Here is a 15,295-nt window from a genome sequence, read left to right as displayed (position 1 = left end):
TTCGTTTCTGACGACCGAACATACATGAACAATTTAAAGACCCAAAACATCAAACACACGACAAGTAATCAGCTATCTCCACCTCTCAGTGAACCCTCAACCCTCACCAACACACCCCCTCCAAAACAGCACCAGGGGCCGATCGGGTTCAAACCTATAGCCCCCATGCGCACAGCTGCAGTGCAGATGGGCCGACCTCAGAGCCCCAGTCTCAGGGCTGAGTGGACATGGTGTCAGGCAGTGCATGCAGGGAGGGAAGGCAGCTGGTCACCTAGACTCAACGGAGGAGCCATGGCCTTCTGTCCAGGTGTCAGACAGACGTCTCTCGGCACACCAGGTAATGGAGATCCGTAATTGGGTGCTATAAATTCAGTCTGGGGACAAGGTAGGTCAGCGCGGCCTGATTACTTAGGCATTACAGTCAATCTAGGTGAGACCTTGAATGGAGAGATTTGGTGGGGTGGATTCTCATTATGGTGTTGATAGTGGTGTTGAGGGGTGGTGTGTGTGTGTGTGTGTGTGTGTGACGGAGAGAGAGCATGTGAGTGGAACGGTAGAGGCCAAGGTCCCACCCCTCCTCCTCACCCTCACACATAATGATATTATGCAATGCTCGAGTGCCCTCGACCATATAGCCTCGTAAACTTCACAACAAATTTATTTTCCTCAGCACAACGCCCACCCACCCACTCACCCACCCCACCTTGCTCTTGCGACTTTACAAGAATGTTTGGCTGGATTGATCAGTAAAGCTGAGGGTCCTTCCTCGACTTGAGTGTTGACTTCTTTTATGGCGCTGATGATTGACTCCTATTGAAGGCTGTTACACTTCAGTGCAAGAACAGCAAACCTTTGTTGCTTTCTCACTTTTTTTGTTCACATCTGAACCTTGATGACATCACTCCCTCAAACTGCCTCAGACATGTAAGACTTTGCCTTTGAAGGACAGGTGTGTGTGGTAAACAGTGTGTTTCATAATAAGGTCTTGAATCCATTCTACTCATCGGTGACTGACTGGAGAGGAGGTGAGGGACGTCTGTTGCTCGGCTCTTTCCACTCTCTCAGTATTATTTTCACTTCAGGGTCTAACTTCACGAATTCTGTGAGGTGTGCAACCCCTATCCAAACTATTTTATTTTCTGTCTGTATTCCCTGTGTGTGCGTGTGTGTGTTGGAATGGCAGAGCATAGAGTGCTTTTTACAGTATAGCGGTCTGTGAGGAGTTAATTGGCTGTTATCTGAAGATCTGAAATGAGATTCATCTCCCATGTTTTCCTTTAGTCTGAAAAAGTTGCAATATTTTGTAAAGCAGTTGCAGTGAAATCTACTGCGTTGAGTATGCTAGATACTCTGCACCCTACCTCTGTCACGTCTCCACATCCTCCTCACTGAAACGTCCACACGCATCAGTCCTCCCACCCCTACAGTCCCCTCCGCACTCCAAAGCATGTAGCGTCATCACTTCACTTAGCACCTCCAGTTGGCACGGCGGAAAACAAACAGACTTTTAGCACTTTTATCTTAATGCACAGCACAGTGCCCTGGAGCGACCGATGACATAATTGTTTCAAACTGAAAGGAATGCCATGAACATGAGTGGAGGCCTTACTGAAACGATAGGTGTGTGTGTCTGTGTGTGTGTGTGTGTGTGTGTGTGTGTTTGTGTGTGTCTGTGTGTGTGTGTCTGTCTGTGTGTGTGTGTGTGTGTGTGTGTGTCTGTGTGTGTGAGTCTGTGTGTGTGTGTGTGTGTGTGTCTGTGTGTGTGTGTGTGTGTGTGTGTGTGTGTGTGTGTGTGTGTGTGTGTGTGTGTGTGTGTGTGTGTGTGTGTGTGTGTGGGTGTGTGTGTGTGGGTCTGTGTGTGTGTGTTTGTGTGTGTGTCTGTGTGTGTGTCTGGGGTTGGTGGGATATCAGAGCCAGCCTTGTGACATTTTGGCGTTCTACTTCTCACACTTCCCGGGCATCAGAGTTTGGTTTACTCCCCTCCTCCCCTGGGTTGCCCGTCACGGAGCGGGTTTAGAAATGCACTTGAGAGCCTAATTGTGATGCTGTGCGCTGCCCCTGTTCCTCCTCCTCCAGTTTGTCTCTCTGTCAGAATCTAAATCTATGGCTAACTATATTTACAATAGACTCCGACACATCTGCAACGAAAAAAAAAACAGTCTTGTTTTGTTTCCTCGACAACAGACTGATGAATGACAGGGAAGACACCGGCGTTCCGTTACTTCATACTCGTCAGCACTCGGGGCTCACCAGTCATTCACACGACTGGGTTTGCTGACAAGAATCTAACGTCACTTTTTATCTGTCATCATGATCTGGTTTTTTATGGCTTTACATTCAGGCACGTAGCAGCATCTCAAGTCAACACGCTCCTCTCATCTCCTGGCAGACCCTGGTAAGCGGTGCTTCGCTGGCAGAGCTGAGGTATGCTCCGCACTCCCCAGCCCTGAGGCCCCAGGGGCCATTGATTTAATGGTGGTGCAGTGTCAATGTTGACCTCATCCGCCGTTGCCTGCATCTCTAATGCACAGACGTATGACAGTGACACTCAACAAGACAATGCGCCATGGGGTAAGATGGATTGTAAGTGATACCCCATGCGTCTGTCTATGAAGAGAGAGAGAGAGAGAGAGAGAGAAAACCCAGGCAGGCAGACATCTGACAAGAGGACGATGATGATTTCAGTGTAGCATAAGGACATCAATTGTTGTGGTGGCACGTCTTCTCCACTGGATGGTTTGATGAAGCATGCTTACTGCACTGAGGGGAAATCATTTAATTTCACTAAGATCTTAAGTAATATTAATTGATGTTGAAACACTGAAATTTGAAGCTTGAAATAGCTATTCAAAACAATACATTATTCTGTCATTTTTTTTCTTTATCCAGCCTGCCTAATTTCTCTCTCCAATATACTCCCATGAAGAGAGATTATTAACAATTCAGTAGAATAAGTGCTGCTCAAGTTCAAACTGTCAAGAAAGAACTAATAGCAATATAAAACCCCCCATCTTTGGGTAATCAGTCCTCAATCTGGCAGGGGAGTCAGAGAGAGAGAGAGAGAGGGAGAGAGAATTTGTAGGGAGAGGAGGGCGGTGGGGATGTGTGTGTGTGTGTGTGTGTGTGTGTGTGTGTGTGTGTGTAGTGAGTGGAGGGCAGTGTGAAGCCTCCGCCGCCCAGTGTTGGCCGGCCCTGACACCTCTCACCAGGCGTTCATTCATCACGCGGTGCCACCGCACCAGGGGCCCTGAGCCCCCCTCTCTAAATCACAGAGGATAAAGGACGTGCCGTAAAGAATGGAATTGTGAAGGTAAGGGTTTTAAATCCCCCTTAGATGATCCCAGATAAACACGGAGAGACTTTTGACAGTCCCTCGTTACCAGCGCCGGTGGAGGGGAAGCTGTCAGCCGCTCCCTCCTTGCCCTTCATCTCCCCGCAACAGGCTGCCTGCTAATATCCTCAATTATCTCAACAATATGTTGCCGGGAAAGAGAGCGGGAAAAGTTCCGTCGGAGGCGTTCGCACAATTTAAAAAGTTTTAATTTGACAGCTTGCGGCGTAATGATGAGGGCTGATGAGTAGAGTGGGAGGGCTGGGGAGAGGTGGAAGAGAGAGCTGGGGAGAGGAGGTGAGGGCTGGGGAGAGAAGGTGAGGGTTGGGGAGCTTCAGCGAGACGGGGTGACGGATTATGGGGACAGTTCACGAGCATCAAGAGTCTGCTTGATGGGTGTGGAACATTGACTGGGCACTCTGTGATTGTTTGAAAACTGTTTGTTATACTGTAAATATTCCCTTAAGCACAAAGTACAGTAATACGCCAACGGTACCTAACAGTATGTCACAGTACTTATGTAGGCCCATACTATTGTGCTATCACCAAATCTAGTTTTATGTGACCAGTAAAGTATTATTGTACTTTTACTCTGCAGTTTATTGTCAGTGAAAGTAAACTTTTTTGTTTTGAAATTTGTGACGGATTAGCTTTAAAAAACAAACAGAAAAACATCAAGCTAAAAAATAATGGCAACAGCCCTTGAAACAGATGCTGGTAAAATAACTATTTACAGAAAGTGTCATTTGCTCGATAACCATTTGTTCTGATTGAAATACCATAGATATTATTACCTTTCAAATAGTTACTCTGAGGCAGCCTGCAGCGTCTTTTATGATGTTAGTCTTTTTTGGGTGCACTTCACATACAACTTTAAGGAAAGCTAATCCTAATAGGTGTAATTATAGCCGCCCGACTGCCTATGCTCTATGGTATGCTCAACTAGCACCTCTTGTTCACGTTGTAGTCTGATATGGCCATGTTCACATAACCCCAACATTATAGTTTCCTGTCAATGTTATTTCTAGCGGCAGCTATCACTTCATCTAAATCAGAAAGAGATCAAGAGGACCAGTTTGTACAGGCGGCTCCTGATAATCAACCCTTCTTGTTAAAGCATGTTCATTTAGATGGATACGATTACTTCTAAAATCTCTGTCTGTCCAGGATTCAATCTTTCCAGTCTGACATCCAGCACCTACATATTGATAAACATTGTGGGTTAGCATGCTGTCCACTACTCCTCCACATTGTGATACATTTTCAGCTTAAATATAATGTGTTTCAAGCCGTAGTTGACATTTTGTTCGGTTTTTCCAGCGTTTGTTGAGGTAAAATGTTGTGATATATGTTGAGAAGATTTGATTTAACCTGATTTTAGTATTGGCGGTCTTCAGCGTTAACCTGTGCTGTATATTCCACTCACCTGACAGTTTAACTTATATTCACTTCAACATTAATAACTAACTGTCAGTATGATATTTGCTTTGACTGAGTGCTGGCCCATGGGATTATTACGGGGGAAATCAGAGTCGCTGGTAATGGAGACACAGAGGGCATAGGACTGTCATATGAAGGTCGACTTGCTCATTAAAGAAAATACCCCCCCCCCCTCTTTTCTTCAAAACACACACACACACACGCACACGCACACACACATGCACACAGAGCATATAACTTAAACACAGAGGATAAACCAATCGATCATTCCAAGTGTCTACGGTAATAAGCGAAAGTGATAAATCATAGAATTGCACTCAGGTTTATGAAATATTGGCCCTCTCAGAGGTGGAGCTGTGTCAGCCCGTCAGCAGACAGAAGCTCTGTGGCCGAGGCCTGGCAATCAGATGAGCAAGCACTCACGCTGAGAAAGATGGAGAAAAATAGAAACAAATATCTTCAGTCCTGTTCTTTAAAAATTGAAAAAAAAAGATTCGGTCGTAGGACTGACGGCACGGATAATGTTCCTCATTTACTCGTTGCAGCACACTGGATTGGCGGCTTAGTAGTGGAGAAACAGCCCTCTCCCCACAGTCATGCATTAAGAGGTTTTACTTTAATGGATAAATACCACAAATAATAGGTTTTAGTGTCAGTAGTGGAAGACAGACAGACACACTGAATGCCTAATGCAGGTAACTCATGTGAGCACTTTACACAGCAAGAAGCTGAGGAGATGATGCCAACTCAAACCACTAACACAAGGACAGACAAAAAGAAAACGAGGGATTGATTGGACCCATCTGTAATTGACAGTGTGACCTAGCACGACCTTGTGGCTCACGGCTGCACTGAAAAGGGCAGTGGCCAATGGGCTGTGATGAGTGAGACATTGTCACGTCAAGTCAGATCGCTTCACTATGGCTGGAAATCTCCTCTGACAGCCTATTTTTGACATGTGAAATACAAACTGATTCAAAAGGGAAGAGGGAGAGAGAGGGAGGGAGAGAGAGACGGATGGAGCACTGTGGATGTGGGAGGCTTAAAGCGAGGCTTTCCTCTGACTTATTACAGAACCCTAAAAGTGAAAAGTTTGAACATATACACAAACACACATTCCACCCAGAACACTCCTGTAGTTTGTCCCATTTACCCGTGAGCCACGGGTAAGCCTTCCCACCCACAGACCGCCGCAAAATCAGCCCAAAATCTGCACCGTGCCCACTAACACCACCACCACTCACTGGTTTACTTCCTCTCACACGCCTGATTGCTTCTCCGGGTCAACGCATTTATGACTCTTTCATGACGTGACCTCCCCCCCTTTTAAATAAGAGCCCGTTCCTCACTTCTCAGTGGCCCCTGTGCTGGCTGTAGGCAGAAGCACAAGTGGCATGTGCTTGAAGATGCGGTGAAGGGATTATGCAACCTCGACTGTGTGCTTCTCGTGGGCGTGAGTTCTGGCTGTGCGCACAATGCGCTGCACGGCTTTCTCTCTCGCTCACACACACATACACACACACACACACACGCACACACACACATACACGCACATTGCAGCTCTGAAACATGGCAGAGGAGCTGTCTCTTCTCCAGCCCACACCACTCACATCATCATTATTATTTCTTTTTTTCTCTGCTATTGCTTCCTTTCCTGTCCTCTGGCCTGTCTTCTTTCTTATTTCTAACTTATTTCATGCTCTTAAATTATCTCCACTTTTCTGGGTTTGCCTCCTGTTAATGCACGGGTGTTGCTGACACCCACCCCTCCTGAGTGATGTAACAGAAAAAGAGAGAGAAGGGGGGAAAAATGAAAAAGATGTGACGTTGGCTTCAAACAGCCTATTCTCGATCCTCTCAGTGTACCGAAGCATGCTGATCTTGAGAACACGCCGTGTGGCTTATTTTTGAATGTGTTTGTGTGCTTCAATGAATAAATATCCATTCCAAAGTGGCTGTTAAATTGGCCCAACTGATACATAACAAGAGCACATGGCTGAAGTCCGCGGAGGTTGTCTTTGTTTCTCGAACACTGCAAAAAAAAAATGCATTTGGCAGGAGCAGGGCTGGCCGCAGAGTAGTGGGAGGATTTTAAAAACAAAACAACAGAGAAAAAAAAGAGGCAAAGTACCCCGATGGAGCTGAGTGAAAAGGCAGAAAGGAGGAGCAGAGAGAGGAAGAGAGAGAGAGAGAGGAAGAGAGAGAGGACAAATAGGGAGGGCATGGAGTAGAGGTCGAATGCACCCCACGCGCCCGGCGATCCCCCCCAGCGAAGCCTTTCGCTGTCACCTCCGGCGCAGAGAAACAACTCTCTGCATTCAATCCTTTCAGCGCACGCCTCGCTCCCCTCGCCCCACCTCGCCCTTCCCTCCCCAACGCCACAATGTTTAATTCATTCCCCACACCCCGGAGGACACTCGCAACAACAAGGAAAAAAAGAGGAATGGAAAAAAAGAAACAAAATTAGAAAAAGAGCGAAACGTCAGCATTGAATTTCTTTTTTTTTTCTCTCCTTCCTTTTTTCTGCCCTTCTGTTTGTTGACGTGGGAGGAATGGAGGGAGCAGGAAAGGAACAAAGAGAAAGCAGAGGGGGAATAACTCCATTTAATAGGGGACAATGGACAAAGAGGGAAAACAAGCAAATCAAGGAAAAACCGAGCACACAAGAACCTCCTGTGTAAACTTGGTCCTTCCCTTCATTTGTGCTTTGTGTATTTGTGTATGCAAATTGAATGCATGTCTTGATGAGAAAAACGAACAATGTATGTATCTAAGTGAGGGTATGTGTTTCATATATATGTGAGTGTGTGCTTGTGTGTTTTGTCTATATATATATATGAGGTGTGTGTGTGTAGGTGTGGATGTGTGTCTGAGCAAACACAGAGGCCCACACCTCTCTCCCTGCTGTCCGCTAATCGGAGGTTGATTAAGCACACTTGCAGAGGCATGGATTAGGGGGCTCCCCTCGGACTGCGCTAAATTGGTCGGAAGGGAAGGAAGCCGGAGCGCCGGAGCGCCGGAGCGCCGGAGCGCCGGGCACTGCTGGGAGAACTTTTGATGTGTCAGTCAGCACGTCTGGCATGGCTTGCTTTTATTGACCTCCCCAGCCTTGATTTGTGACAGATCCCCTGGTGCTGGGAAGAGATGGGGTGTGAGGGGCTTAGAGGAGAGAAAGAGACAAAGAGTGAACTTGAGAGACATTATATTGTGTGTGTGTGTGTGTGTGTGTGTGTGCTTGTTTGTTTGTGTGTGTGTGTGTGTGTGTGTGCGTGTGTGTGTTTGAGGAAGACGGAGAGAGTATGTTGGGTGTCAAAGAGAAATTGAGGAAGTTTAAGTGTTTGATGTGTGTGTGTGTGTGTTTGTGTGTGTGTGTGTGTGTGTGTGTGTGTGTGTGTGTGTGTGTGATAACAGAAGGAGTACATCAGAGAGGATGTGAGAACGAAGGAGACTCTGCTGACCCATTAGCTAAACTCCAGACACAGCATGTGAGCTTGACATGGGAAGGAACTGAAGCATCTGGGAAACAAAGCTTTTCCAAGGCTCTTTCCATACGGTTCTGGATCCGAGAGCGTCATTATATCTGGTCGATTTATTTATTGAACAGGGACAGTGTACATTAATGAACATTGCTGTAGAAATATGCCAGAGTTAGCCATAAAAGCTCATTTTCATCTGTGTCTGTTGTAATTGTGGGGTGTAGTGCTGATTCTACGTGTAGAAAGGGATATGGGAAACCTTTACTAAGTGCATTTGACTACATGTCTGTATCCCTTTGAATAGAAACCATTAATGTGGCTTGGCAGTGTGCGAGTCTAGGTGTTTAATCTCCATATCCATTTCCCACAGACCATTTTGTTACTTATGGATTTATAAATTCCAATCATACTTCCTATTCTCTCATTCTCTCTCTCTCTCTCTCCGTTCTCGCCTTCACGTTCTCCTTCTTTCTTTCTCTCCCACCGCAGTGTAACCCTTCAATGTAAGGGTGAGGGCATTACTCATGTAGCGCTGTAACACCGCTATTAACGTAATGAGGCAGGCCGCTAACGGGGATCTCTAGGCAGACACAAAGGGGGTCTCTAAACGGCAGACCCCTCCGCAGATAGGGACCCCACATCCCCGCCGTAACTGCCTCTGCCGCTGCCACAGTTTGATGTGTCAGGGCTGATTTATTTCGCCCTTGAACTTGACCGTGAGAGAACCTCATGGACCGGGCTTTAAGAGCAGCACCGGTAGCAGCGCCTGCACCAAGGCTAGCAGATGAAACATACGTTCTGTTTTTCCACCCAGCAGCTGAAGGGAAGAAAAAAAAAATCGGTAGATAACAGCATGTGTGCAAACTGAAAAACAAAATGGATACAGGTTTTTAAAGGCACTTGTATAAGGCATCGCTCGTTGATAACAGAGCTGCCATACAACCAGAATAATAAAGTCTTAAGTCATTTCAGAATATTATTTGACCCCTAGGTTGGTAGGAGCATGGTAACGTGACGCATTTCAAGCCTTACAGAAATCCCATTCAGTGGTATGCACATAGACTGGCAAAGGTTGGAAATAGGAAATAATGATTTGAGCAGTTACAAAATCCGAATTGTTGGCATTAATTTATATGTGCAATTGTGTAGGTGTACTGAATGTTCATTCTGCAGTATGGTTGTTTGGTTGTTTTAGATTTGCATTTTAGATTGAGCATATACATAGCAGAGAATACAGGATTAAGTTCTTAGACGACAATATCTCTTTTAGCATCTTTTAGCAGTCTTCATAAGCAATGGTAAGATGATAGAATTAACATTTGTTTTTAAAAACATGTTGCAAAATATCCACATCTGCTCTCACCAAAGGATGCCAGTGTCCTAGGCAATAATCTAGATTGGCAGTGCATGGTGTCTCCAAACTGTACCAAATATTTAAGGACACGGCCATTCATTACATCTAATTAGATAAACCTCATCACAGCATATATTGGAGAGCGTCCAGAGGGGGTATAGAGATTCTGTCAAATGATGCAGATGAGTGTCTTTATAGTTATATACCCTTTTCATCTTGGTCTCGGGGTCAATGTCAGAGTCCTTACCATCATCAAGGCAGCCCAGCATGTCACATCAACCCCCCCCTGTAGGCCCCCATCCCATCTGCATGACCTCTGACCTGCTCCATTTGTTCCTCGCCAACGTACAGCAGTTAACCTCGCGAGTCATGATTAGTCAAACAGATCCGGTGACGGCGAGGTGACTCCCATCCGCAGCGTTGGCAGAGGGAGGAGAGGCCTGAGAGAGAGGGAGCCATCAGCGGGGGGTTAAGGAGACTGGCAGGAGGAACGGATAGAGGGTGCACGTAGTGGACGACCTGGGATCGATTGGGATATGAAGTGGCTTAGTTCTGCCTAGACTGTGTCAATAGCAGCCATGCCCTTCACGTGTGTCTGTGTGTGTGTGTGTGTGTGTGTGTGTGTGTGTGTGTGTGTTTGTGTGAGAGAGAGAAGGGGGAGGGGGGGGTTCTGTATACCTCTAAGAACTATGCACCAGAACACAAATGGAGGCAAACACCAAACACATCAGCTTTGATCGGACCATCTGTGCCTCACTGTTCAGTGAGTGTGGCTTTGTCTTACACGACCAGGTGAAGTCGTTTCTTTGTGTTCTGCCTCTGTCTCTCTAAACGCTGGTGCGTTGACACCACTAGCCCGCCCCATTGTCTAAGCCTGTTATCTCGTGCCCTGCAGTTCACTCCATTTATTCCAAAATGCCACTCCGTGGGCCCCAGTTGTGGAACCTATCAGTCTCCATGGAAACTCTCTTTTCCTGATCCTTCATTGGTGCCAAATGACCCTGCACTCTTTGCTTGCTATCACTTCAGCTCTTTGTGAGAGTGTGGTCTCTTTTTAGCTATGCTGAATATGCGAGGGGGGGGGGGGGGCAGAATGTGTTTGAATACTGAATGGGATGTTGGATTCAAAATAAAAGCAATGATAAAAAGAAATGCTTTTCCCTCCCACAGAACGGTACTATAAAGCACAGCCCTTCGTATTTCCCATCGAGGGCGTCGAGCTACTCTCCATTCCCAAATCTGGTGTTAGCATGCAATGAGCTAACCTGGGGAATACTTCACCAGCGTTTTCGCCCGTGACAGACTCTGCTGGCCCAAAGGCAGCGTTCTCCATCAAGGGGGCCCAGAGAGAGTGCAGGTTTTCATTTCAACTGAGCCCCAACACCAGCTGACTTCACTACATAGCACCCCTTCCTACAGGGGAGGGAGCGCTAATTAGTGAAATCAGCTGGTGCAGTGCTGGGTAGAAATGAGAACCTGCGTGCCCTTGGCCTTCGCTGGCACACAGTTTGACTCCTGTGCTTTGGAGGCTCACTTTGAAGGCACCTGCTCGATTAGCCTCTGGGTCACAGGGACTGTTGTTTTTCAAAGCAGAGCTAGCTCTTTTTCTTTTGCGATCCTCGTGCAAATTAAAATGCATGACGCTAAGCAGCTAGTTTTTGACAAACATCCCCCTTATTTTTCACTAATCTGAGGTCTACAAAGTATATAGCATTGTCATGAAATGCCGTATTAACACAGCCATTGTTATTTCAGAGTGGGATTTTTTTTGAACATCTTGTCAGATATCTCTATGTGCTTATGATGGCTTTCCTGTTGGGGAAGAGAGTTGGCTCTCGCCCAGTGGTGCATGGGATTCCCTTCAGAATATTTACACTCTGTCATTCTCTGAAAGGCCCACAGATAATTGCATAAAGGCAAAGTCTGCGAAGGTCAGCCAAGAAACAAGCAGCAGCTGCCAGAGTGAAGACCACAGGACTACAATTACCTCAACAGTGTGCAGCGCTGGAGCAAAGTGAATGACAGGTATGAAACCATTATCCTCTTTACCTTCTGTATTAAGAATAACCATCTGACACAAGGGCAGAAGATAGTCAATATTCAGGAAATGGTGATTTGTGAACTGCCGTTTGTCATCAGACAGTTAATTTGGTCGTGGCAGCATGCAATTTAAATGGACTCGTCGGATCTGACTGAAGCTGCAGAGGCTAGAAAAGCTGTGAGCTCAGAGTAATTCTCTCACAGCAAAGGACCGCTCGCTGGTAATGCAATAATGATCTACACAAGGGCAATTCCAGCATTATGGACATCTTATTGCATTTCATTGGAGACAAATGATGCATTTAGAGAGTGGACGTCTACCCCTAGTATAATGCAGAAATATGCCCAAGCATAGAAACATTGGGACTCCGTCTTTCAGACACACATTACACATTGGCTTCTAATAAAGCAGTTATTTTCACAGAGTCAAACACTAAAATATACTTCTGAATATATCAGAACGTACGCCTGGAGGCAAATCATGGGGAAATCTTTGTTCTACATACATGTGAAGAATCTGTGTCTTTAGAATTATTTAAAGAGGGCAAACCCATCCATTGTCACAGGCAAGATTCCAACATACAAGAGCAAAGGTGAGTGGTGCTTTTGTCAATTTTGAGAGGATTTAGGAGGAAAGCCAGTGTTGTTTGTCTTGGCTTTAACTGGGATTAAAGTGTGTTGAATATGCAGAAAACATTTCATTACAGTTGAAACTAAATAAAGGTTATACAACCAGTATACGTTTCCAGAGTTAAAGCAATATTGTGCAGGTTTTGACTATTTTCTAAGGCATGTTTTCATTTGTGTTGTCCTCAAATTCATTTCCGTGGTGCATGGTCATGTGAAGGTGAGATAAACACCCCGGTCATTCCCACTACCAACCCAGGCTCTTTCCTCTGTAGTTTTGTGCTTCAGAACAGAAAAATCTGAAATATTGTTGAAACAGCTTTCACAGCATGATGTCGCCAGATTTTGCTGAAATACATCAGGTAGTAAGTCTGCAAACCAGTGCCAACTGTGCTATTGTTAGTTTTTCAAAAGGCAAGTCTGTTGGCTGCTAGCTATTTATCTCGGTCACACTTTATTTGGATGGTCCCCCATAGACTCGTCTTCAGATGCTCAGCTTATATGCAAACTATCTATTGAAACTCTGTTAACTACAATTTGTGGTTAAGGTGAGGTTGCCGTGAACAATTAGAAAGACTGAACATGAATTTCAACAAACCATCTTTAAAGTCTCTGTAGGTGGATATCCCAAATAAAGTGTTACCGTTATCTCACTAAACAAAACTAAAACTCTGTGATGGCTCTTGGTATGTCATCCTGGGTCTGAGGCGTCTGGATCAGGAAGCAATGAGTTTTGATCTTGAACTTTAGATTAGATGGTGTACGCTAAAGTCTTCCAAAAAAAACTGTTCTGTAGTATGGAGTAGAATCTACTCAGCAGATGATGGGGAAAATAATAAACTGACATCTTTGTTGAATACAGTAGGTACTCTTGTAGAGCTTAATATCCTAACCAAAGAAGAAAAGGGTTATTGGAAAGACCTTATAGTTAGGAGGACCAGGCAACCATTTTTGGATAACATCAGAGAGAGCACATGGACCTGAAGTGTCTGTTGAGGGCAGGATCTAACACTTTACTAAAAGGTAGGCGATCATGGGGAGAGGGGGATGATGTGTGGACAGACATGTATCCTCTCTCTGCACTCCAAAATGGGGTAGATATGGAATGTTCAACAGAAATAAGTGCTCTGACTTCAGTGTGTGCAATGCAATAAAACACAGTAGGAAAATAATACCTTTGTGTCATACCTTTTCATGCAGCACAGAAGATCCTGAGGAATGAGGTTTTATTGCCATGAACTCTACCCATTTCATCGCCTTCCTTTACACACACTAGAAATATGGCATTACTTCAGACTGATTGCACACAGCCTAGTATAATACAAAATAGGCTGTTAAATTAAATCAGAAAGGATGTCAATGCCATAAATGTGACTAATCAAGCAATTTAATGCCAGAAATCATCACGATTATTGGTTATTGATTGTTGAACTTTAATTACTAGGGACATTACTCCGTTTACACATTTCCAGGACATGCTTTGTTTGCACCTATAAGAGGAGTTGATAAGTTAAATGATTGATGTGGGGTTATGGCCTAGCAAGTTAGGATCTAGCTCTTGAAGCTATTAAATACAATGACTCAGGTTTCATGAAGGTAGAAAATTGTCCTACTTGACCTCATTTGTACCGAACTCCCATTTTGTTGCTCTGACACTCCCACACACTGCACCTCCTCCAGGCATGGAGTATCTTCTGCTTGACGATTCTCTCCAAATAAAGAATTAGCCCTATTGTAGCATCCAGCCACAGTCTTGAAACGCCCATGAAAATATGGCCCTTTGGCTCACACTACTGCTTATGGGACACCCCTTTCACCCTTACCACTGTGGTGCTGCTGACCCCTTACATGCGTCTTAAAGGAATCTCCTCAGCTACAGTAATCACCTGCACCATATTAATGTTAATTACCAAAATGGCCCTGACACATGCAAGGATTTTTTTTTTATGAATTGTTGCGCTCTTGCTTCGCCAAACTCTTAAAGAAAAAAAAGTATGGGAAGGCTAATCATCTCCTGGAGGGCATGGCTACCCTTTGCGGGTCTTGCAATCTCTCAGGTTGTTCGGTTTTTTTTTTCTTCCCAGTTTGTCCTCCCTTTGTCTCCCCCCAGATAGACTTCTTTAAGAGCAAAACAAAGCCAAGGGCCCACTCTTAGTGCCAGTTATTGTCCTTCTGTTGGCACAATCAGCCATTTATCTCTCCGTCTCAGAGACTGTAGCCTCAGGATGAAGTGGATGGGGGAAAAAAATACTTAATTGATAGTTGAATGAAGTGCTGAGTTCGTTAATGGATGGGTAATAGTGGTGTAGATTTTATAACTCCCCCCCCCCCTGCCACCCTCTCCCCACACACACATTAAGTTGTTAAGAGCCTTTTACCTGCAAAAGGACATCGAAGATTCTGAGGTGTAGTGACAAAAAAGGCAGAAAGGAATTGAAGTCTGATTGGTCTGAAGCTGTCCTTGAGAGAGAGAGAGAGAGAGGAAGAAAGGGGGAAGAGCGAGAGAGAGCGAGAGTATGTGTGTATGTGTGTTTGACTACCTTTTGATGCACCTTTTGTCACTATCATTTTAAAATGTGAATAGCTTGTACATTCTTCTCTGAATGTTTTGTTCATATCCTTGGTTATGATGGGAATTTGGTCAATTAGTAGTGTAATGAGTTATTGGAAAATTATTTCCAAAAGAAAAAAATATGAATGCTCACATATCTTTGCCATATCTTGGCCTGTGTTCATTTAAGAGGTATTTTTTAAATACTAATCAAAATCTCATTTGCCAAACAATAATTTACATTCTGCTAAATAATGCCATTTTAAAACATTAAAAACATTTTCAAAGGTAAACATGCCTTTAGTTGCAGTGTTGCAAGGACCTTTGACATGAACCATTTTGAGCAACATGGCTGAAGATGCAATTAGGGTGTGACTTGGAATAAGCAGTTTTTTTTTTCAATCTGTTTTTTTGCATTATAAAACTAGAAAAAGAATACAAATTGTGCCATTAGTGGGATGTCGAAATGTATTTTC

The 15,295-nt window shown here is 44.7% G+C and overlaps 1 protein-coding gene across 1 annotated transcript in view; it reads left to right on the top strand.

Moving 5' to 3' along the window:
• The window catches only part of LOC105898701 (RNA binding fox-1 homolog 3), a 327,901-nt gene that overhangs the window by 16,447 nt on the left and 296,159 nt on the right, over positions 1-15,295 (top strand). Inside the window, exon 2 of the mRNA XM_031568955.2 lies at positions 11,496-11,626. The gene's annotated coding sequence lies outside the window, so the exon portion shown is untranslated. The remainder of the gene's footprint in view (positions 1-11,495; positions 11,627-15,295) is intronic.

This window comes from Clupea harengus, chromosome 1, assembly GCF_900700415.2.
Source record: "Clupea harengus chromosome 1, Ch_v2.0.2, whole genome shotgun sequence".
NCBI lineage: Eukaryota > Metazoa > Chordata > Actinopteri > Clupeiformes > Clupeidae > Clupea > Clupea harengus.
The sequence above is the reverse complement of the archived record's forward strand: the minus strand, read 5'-3'. Positions and strand labels throughout refer to the sequence as shown.